Source organism: Callorhinus ursinus, unplaced genomic scaffold (assembly GCF_003265705.2).
Source record: "Callorhinus ursinus isolate GAN/ISIS: 27379988/994484 unplaced genomic scaffold, GSC_fseal_2.0 scaffold57, whole genome shotgun sequence".
NCBI lineage: Eukaryota > Metazoa > Chordata > Mammalia > Carnivora > Otariidae > Callorhinus > Callorhinus ursinus.
Genome location: NW_027397119.1, coordinates 7,704,833 through 7,713,165, shown reverse-complemented (window position 1 = coordinate 7,713,165; position 8,333 = coordinate 7,704,833). Strand labels below are relative to the sequence as shown.

The 8,333-nt window shown below is 46.8% G+C and overlaps 1 pseudogene; it reads left to right on the top strand.

The window, feature by feature from the left end:
* Positions 1 to 7,550: 7,550 nt before the first annotated feature.
* On the top strand, positions 7,551 to 7,848 carry LOC112811131 (protein S100-A10 pseudogene; annotated as a pseudogene).
* Positions 7,849 to 8,333: the final 485 nt, after the last annotated feature.

Genomic DNA, 8,333 nt, shown 5'->3' with positions numbered 1-8,333 from the left:
CCTGAGGCTTACAAAGTTACACGGAGCCTATAGAGAGAAGAAGGTGAAATCCTTGCCATCTAGGAACGTAGAGTTTGGGCAGAGAGGACATAAATATAACAAGGTAACCGACAGTCAAATCAACGTCAAATAATCCCATGTGAGTTTCAACCCAGGAGGGGGTCACAGCAGGTTGGAATAATCAGGGAAGACTTCACAGAGGAGGCAAGGAAGTCCAACTGGGCCTTGAAGGATGGGAATGTTCAAGAAAAATGGAAAGGTAGGGATAGATGTTCCAGAAGGTAGAAATGGAATGCCCAAAGCCCCAGATGTAGGACTAGTCTCGGTATGGAGAGGGCACATTGAGTCCCACCTTTTTGTATCATCTTTGCATTCACTCATTCATCTTTTCATTCATCCATTCATTCAACACATCTTTCTTGAGCACCTGCTATTTGCCCAGCATTGTGCTAAACCCTGGGGACAGAGAGATGGGCAAGGTGTGGACACTGTTCTCACACTCAGTCTGGTTGGCAAGACCGACTAGACAAGGTGAAAATATTAAGGTAGACAAGTCCAGGGTGCTAGAGGAGCCAGAGGAGGGGCCCTTCATCCATTCTTGTGGGGCCAGGCAAGGTTTCCTATAGGAAGTAGTGTCTACGCTGAAACATGAGGGACACAAATATGGAATGATTTAAAAACATTCACATTCACTATCATCATGATCAGCATTGTCAAAATAACTTACATTTATCGAGCCCTCACTAAGTACCAGGGATTAGATTGGGTACTTTACATATATTCTCTTCTAATACTTACGACATTCCTATGAGAGAGGTGCTATTCATTACCCCTATTTAGAGATGAAGAAATGGAGTCTAAGAGTATCTACAAGGCTCACCTGCATCACAGAGCCAGAAAGTGGCAGAGTCCAGATTCACACCAGGTCATATGGGTCTTAACCTTTGTGTCCTCAATCATTCACCATACTGGAAGTCAGGAAGAAGTATGCTTAAATCCCCTGCTATGTGCGTGTGTACATGTGTGCCTGGTTCGGGGCGGGGGGTGCTTGTTTAACCAACTGATGACTGCTGTCCAATCTGCCCACAGTACTCCCCAGCATCACTCCACCTGTCCACACCCTCCAATGCTCAGCCTTCCCGACGTGGAAGGGGCTGATCTTTCAGAGTATAAACCCGGTGCTCCAAAAAGCCAGAACAACAAAAAGCAAAGGAGCCCCCAGAAGAGCCAGAAGCTTCTCCTCCTCCTGATCTTGCCCCACCCCATCAGCCCCTTTTGAAGATCTGGTCCCAGGGGAAATAGTGGGCAGGGGCCCAGAGCAAGGCTGGCTCTAAGTTACTGCCAGGGCAGCTCCAATGAAGTCCTACATCTCTTGTCACCCAAACTCCCGCAGTTAAAAAATCAGGGCTGCCAACCCGAAATAAATGTACAGAACTCGTTCTCCAAGACAGGCTGACCACGGTGGGCTGCAGACCAGTGCCGCCATTAGTCACTGCAGGGTCTCAGGGTCTTCACCCACAAAATGAGGGGCTCTGTCCAGGCAAGCCTAGTCTGTTTCTAAGGAGATAGGAAAGGGGGTGAGATTCACTCCCCGCTGATTGTCTACCATCCTGGGAGCCCCAGAAGATCAGGATGCAAAAGGTAGGGGTGGGCCTAGACGAGCCGCAGGGAGATGAAGAGTAACCGGAGCAGAACAAGGCCCTGTCTTTCCCTTCCAGAGGTTTAGGAGAGGAGAGAGCAGAGCTCTTGCGATCGTTCACTTGGGGAGGGAGTGAGGTAGGTTAAATGAATCAAGTCTTAGAATGATTCTTTCAGAGCCCCCCTCCCCGGATGCCCCCGAGGGCAGGCAGCACTAGGTACCCCATGACAACCGCAGAGTGGGGCCTCAGATCACCAGGAGCCCACCATGGGCTCAGAGACTTGGCCCCAAAATAAAGCAGCAGCACAACCAAGTCCTACGGTAATTGAATTCAGAATCTTCCTTAAACTTGAAGGTGAAGCTGATTAGGCTTAGGATAATCAAATAAACAAAATAAGTTTGTAGTCCTACTTCACAGGGTAGATAATCCACTTAGAATACAATACCCCAAGAGGAGGCATAGGCTGGAAACACATAGAGCTCCCAGATGAGATTATAATGATTCTGGGAAAATGGATTCATTGTAGGTTAGAAGAACTAAAGTATTTTAGCTATATTCCTAATATTGGAGAATCTAGACCTTCCAAAACTATTCTGAGCATCATGCCCTTGGTTCTTTTTTTGTAAAACAAAAACAAAAACCAGGAGATGGGCATTGGGACAAGCCACGGACCTTATGCAGATTACACAAATTTCACGTGCACTTGTATGTGCGCACATGCGTGTGGCTCTATGCAATTCTATCACACACGTAGAATTCGTGTAACCGCCACTATAATCAAGATACAGAACAAAGATCCCTCGTGCTATCCCTTTATAGTAAGGCCATACGCCGCTTCTCATTTTTAACCACCTCTCCTCCCAGAGTTTGGGGATCTGTATAATTTTGTCACTTTGAGAATGTCATGGTCAATGACATTGACAAAGGTCAATGACCTTTTGAAATCGGCTTTTTTCACTCAACATAATGCCCTGGAGATCCATCCAGATTGTTGCATGTATCAATAGTTCATTCCTTTTTTTGTTGCTGGCTCGTATTCCGTGGCATGGATGTACCACAGTTTTTCTAACCATTCATCCACTGAAGGACATTCGAGCTGTTTCCAGTTTGGGGCTATTACACATAAAACTGCTACGAGCATTTATGTATAAGATTTTATGTGGACATAAGTTTTCGTTTTGCTGGGACACATGCCTGGGAAGGGGAGTAAAGGATCCCATAGTAAGTACATGCTTAGTGTTTAAGAAACAGCAGTTGGGGGTGGGGGGTGAATGGACAGATAGACATGTCTGGGAACAGCAGGCGGGGAAAGGAACGTACGCTTACTGCCCTATAAAGACTGAGGCTGCAGGAGACATGGCCGGGAAATGACCAAAGGCAACTGGAAGGAAGAGCTATCTGAGCTCCAAAGCCATTCAAAGCAATCTAGGGAGAAGTCAGAAACAAATTGTGAACAGCAGAGTGATACTAGCCTCCCTTAAACCCCTAACCATGCTAGAAAGATGGGCTGACCAGAATGATTTTCGAGCCGTGATCATGTGCTGGTAAGTCAGGGCCTATACACAAAAAGCACAACCAGAGAGGCTTAATTATTTACCAAGGAGCTGTGTGGTCCAGCCCCAGCCTCCCCTGACCAAAGGGGCTGCCAGGGGAGGGCCCCAGACCCTTCACTCTCTCCCTCCACAGACATTAGCTGAGGCCCTTCTCTGAGCATAGCACCGTGTTGGGCTTCTGTCTACACCAAAAGAAGCTGGTATCTGGACAAGCGGCAACCATTTAGAGATAACACTTAAGTTCTGCAGAATAAGAGGATGTTGAGGGCTGTCCCAGGGCACCTTAAGAATATGAGCCTCTCTTTGGGGTTCCTGGGTGGCTCAGTCTGTTGGGTGTCTGACTCTTGATTTCAGCTCAGGTCATGATCTCAGGGTCACGGGGCAGAGCCCCACATCGGGCTCCACGCTATGTGTGGAAGCCTGCCTGAGATTCTCTCTCTCCCTCTCCTTCTGCCCAACCCCCCCACTCATGCTCTCTCTCTTTCTCTAAGAAATTTTCTTAAAAAATTAAAAAATAAATAAAGCATCTTTCTCTTAAAATAAAAAAAAAGAATATAAGCATCTGCACCAGCTGGAGCTTCTTAAGGAAGGTGGACTCCAGGACATGGGGATGGGGGGCCTTAGGAACAATGGCTAACACTCACTGAACACCTCGTCAGGCACCAGGACTGTGCCAAGCACTTGATAATAATTTAATACTGTTTAAGCGTCATGCAACAGGTACTTCCTGAATTTCCTACTATGTTCCAGAATGACGGAAGAAGATGCAGATTTCACGGAATGAGGAGAATGACAGGAGACAAAAGTGTCCTAGAATAGTCCCAGCCTGGCATAGTTAATGCTCTTCTGATTTCCTGTGCTGGATATTTGAGCAACGATTCAGTGATTCTCCAATGGGGTGGGGTGGGGAAGTTTAGCCTCCAGTTTAGAACTTAAATAGAGATTGAAGAGCATATTCGAAATGATACTATAATTCTGCATTTGGAAAATAAACATTCTTTTACTTTTATAGTAAAAGCTAGAGTAAGTCAGGCTTGATAAAACGGTCTTAGCTAGTGCAGGTCCATAGAAAAGGATCATTCTTGAAGAGGGCAAAATTCTGGGGCAAGACGCAGCAGAATCTCCAAAGGTGTGTGCGCTATTTTTATGCTCATCACAAGAAGAGTTTGAGTGAAGAAAACACCACACAATGTTGTTCTAGGGGGTTATCCTATTCATGATGGCCCCACCCACATGATAGACCCTCTCTCGCAACCCAAGTCCGATAACATGAGCTTCAGAGCACCAGTCGGGGGCCTTAGGTGCCTCCTGCACCATCTTTCTTTGATTGACACTGTCCCTTTCCTCCAAGGAGCCCTTTGTAGATGTCAGGTTGTTCCCCTTTTCTCAAGTTGTCCAAGGAAGAAAGCATCTCTCATTCTGGAAACTGGGGCCAGCTCTGCCTGAAAAATCCACTGCATTGGTCAATTTGCCCAAGAGTCTGTCTGGATGGTAAAGATCCTTTGCATCAAGCACTCCCTTTGGGAAATCTGGCCATTGGAAGGCAGGGAGACTAGGTAGTGGGAGATGATAGGGTCTCCCACCTGAAGCCCTCCCTAAACAGCATCTGACAGCCCCTAGAATGTTCTAAACCTCAATCAGTGGGAAAAGAGCAAGATCAGCTTCTCCTCTTTGTCCTTAAGAAAGAAAAAAAAAAGATACATTCCAGATAATTTCACCGTGATGAAGAACCGCTGAAGTAGCAAAGGAAATAAATTAACGCCATCTCAGCTAAAATCACACACAATTAAAACCTGGATCTGAATGTACTTTCCTGTGCAGAGAGAGCATCTTGAAAATGACATGCATTAGTCATCCACTCCAGCCACCCAAGTCAGTGTGTGGGGAAACCATCCCTGAGATTGCAGGGAGCCAAGGAAGGAGAGGGGCTGGGTGTCTGACCCCGGTCCTCAGCTTTCTGTCCTCCCATGTGGAGGCCGAAAATTCTGCTTTTCTGTGACCCAGGCATCCAGGGCGAGACCCACCCAACAGTGGCAGGGGCCTGGGGTCCGTGAAGGGAATTGGACCATGAACTGTTTGTGCAGAAATACACAAAAGTGGCCCAAGCTCCTGGATTCTCTGATAAGGGTCCTGGTCTGTAAGGAGCACAGCATCGGGGGAGGGGGGGGCATCTCCCCATGTCCTGCCTTCAGGCAGATTGGTCCCCCTCAGCTCAGGGAGACATGGCATGAATTTATGTCTCAGCTCACTTCTTCCCCCTGCTTTTCTTTTTCCTCTCCTTATAATTTTTCTTCTTCCAGAAAAGAAAAGAAAACCCCCAGCAAAGGAAATGAGTTCAGAGTGTCTGAAGAAAAAGAGCACAAAAAAGACTTTATGAACCAAAAGGCCCCAGGGTCCCTGCATAGAGAAGCCAGTGCCCAGTGACAGGCTGTTCATCATCTCCCCTGGGGGTAAAACGGGCAGAAACGTGATTTGTGGCAGAAGGAGCAATAGGGATAAAACCTAAAGATGAGATTTCCAAAGGTGAACATTTTAATCCCTTTGACAAGTGACTGTCGGGGATTGTGGGATCTCTTTTCCACAAGAGGCAGGGGAGTTATGGAGGGAGAAGAAAGGAAAAAACAAACAAATGAACAAACAAATCCAGTGGACTTCCACCAGAAAACCGGGGGCCTCCTCCTAGCTGGGAGCGCAGCTTCCATGAGCCTCCTAAGGACCGGAATGCTCCTGGCACAGAATCAGGGGCTCGGTGTCAATTTTACTCAAGCTGCTTATCATGCAGGACAGCTCCTCGGGGCAGGAAAATGGACCAGGGTGACCTCTGCCTGAAGCACCATTAATCCTCAGCCCTCTCTCCCTTGGTCCATTGTAAGGCCTGACAGTCAGGACTTAGGGCCCAGGGTGCTTGCTTTAGACGGCAACTAGGCTGGGACTGGGCTGGGACTAGGGTGAGGCAGGGAAGCACCTAGAGCTAAAATGTATAAAGGCATCCTCTCTCAGGGTCCTGCAAGTGCAGGGTCAGCTCCTGAGAGTGACTGCTTCTGTAAAGGCACGAGCTTGCCTCTTTCTTGCTTTAGCCTTGCTGTTTAGCCCTCTGCCTTTGCTGTTCGATGTGTTTCTAGAACTGAAGACTATAACAGCCCTTGACGAAGCTACGGTCCCAGGTGGGTCATCTGGACTCATTAGTTTTTACCGATTGACTTCTCCCTAAACCCATGGAGATGAGATGGAAAGGACAAAGTCAGACTGAGCCAAAATCACCCAATCGATAGTGCTGTTTGATACGGAGAACAACTCAGTCACTTATCCCTGCCCTGGATGGGAACCCCCCACCCGGAGGATAGGGGCCCGGAGGGGCAGGGCGTTATATGGGAGGATTCTGTCCGGTGCACAGAGAGCTTATGGGAAGTCTGCCAGGAGCAAGGTCTTCTGCTGGGCGCTCTGGGGAAATAGTAATGAATGATACAGTTCGTTGGGGGGAGTTTTTAAGTTAAGTAGGAAGGCGGGATACCCAGATAAGGTAACTTCTTGGACGAAGTGCAAATGATTGCAAATAAACATACAGTGGCATACACTGAGACTATTCCTGCAGAAGGGAAACAGAGTAGAGTGATCAGAATCAGGAGTGAATGGGTGGAGAGTGGGGGGATGAGAGAATCCTGGAAAGAGCGGAATTTTCTCCGCGGTTTATTAACAGTGTTCTTTAAAGTGTGGTCCTCAGAACCGCTTGGGGAAGCTAGTCAAAAACGCAGTTCAGGAGCCCCAGTTTAGTGCTGCTAGGTGGGATCCAGAAAACTACATTTTAATCAGTTCCCCAGCTAGTTCTTTTGCACACCCAGCTTCAGAAGCATGAGTTTAGGAAGCAAAAATAGACCCAGGTGGTGGCTACTGGGACAGACCTTAGGAATGATTTTTTTGGAGAGCCCTGTGAGCTCTAAGAGCTATGTTGGGATTAATCCAAATATTGGAAGTCAGATCATAAAGACTTCCTTCTCTGAGAGGAAATAAGAAGGAAAATAGAGGGGTCGGAGATAGTACAAAGAGGAAAGGACAGGATCTGGATTACATGGAGTCCCAGTTTCTTTGCCCTGTGAACCACTTCTGAAATGCAGTGTTCAGAAATGAATAGAGTCTGATTGGAAAAGAAGACAAGCAACAAAAGTAATGCCAAGGAAAAAGGCTGGATTTGAGTAAATAGTTTATTCTTAACATGTGAGATACCCCCTGTGTATCTTATTTGCAGGCTTTGGGAATAAATAACCAAAGTTTGATGATACAGGCCCACGGTAAGGTGTGTCCCAGCCAGCCGATCATCCCCGCTGTGCCTTGGGCCAAGGTTTGAACAGACCTCACCAAAATGCCGTCTCAGATGGAACACGCCACGGAAAACCATGATGTTCACGTTTCACAAGTTTGCTGGGGATAAAGGCTACTTAACAAAGGAGGATCTGAGAGTACTCATGGAAAAGAGGTCCCCTGGATTTTTGGAAAATCAAAAGGAGCCTCTGGGAGTTGTGGACAAAATAATGAAGGACCTAGACCAGTGTCGAGATGGCAAAGGGGGCTTCCAGAGCTGCTTCTCGCTAATCGCTGGGCTCACCGTCACACGCAGGGACTGTTTTGTAATACACATGAAGCAGAAGGGAAAGAAATAGGCAACATTGAGCAACACTCCTGCCCGCCCAATGAGAGTTCTCCCGAAGGGTCTCTTAAGGAATCTGTCCCACAGCTTCCCCCTGTATAAAGTATTCCATGAGCAGATTGGGACCCTCAGAAAATGTACAAATAAAATCCAACCCCCATCTGAGAAGCAGAGAAGGAAAAGTCAGATAAGCCTTTGCTTTTTATATTGCTTGCACCCTCTTGCCCTCAATAAACAAATTCCTTTTTTAATTCCCCAAAAAAAAAAAAAAAAAAAGACCCGTGGTAAGAAACACCATGGTTGAACACCATGACTCAGTATACACATGTGTTTACATGACACTGAACGAAAGTACTAATGAAGTATGTTGTTTCCTATTCTATTTCATTTTTTAAAACAAGTTCTCATTGTAACCTGCTCCTGGCTCTCCATCCGCAATTTGAAAAATATTGAAGTAGATGCAAGGTGGGAAATGAACATTTAGGGACAAAGTCTTTT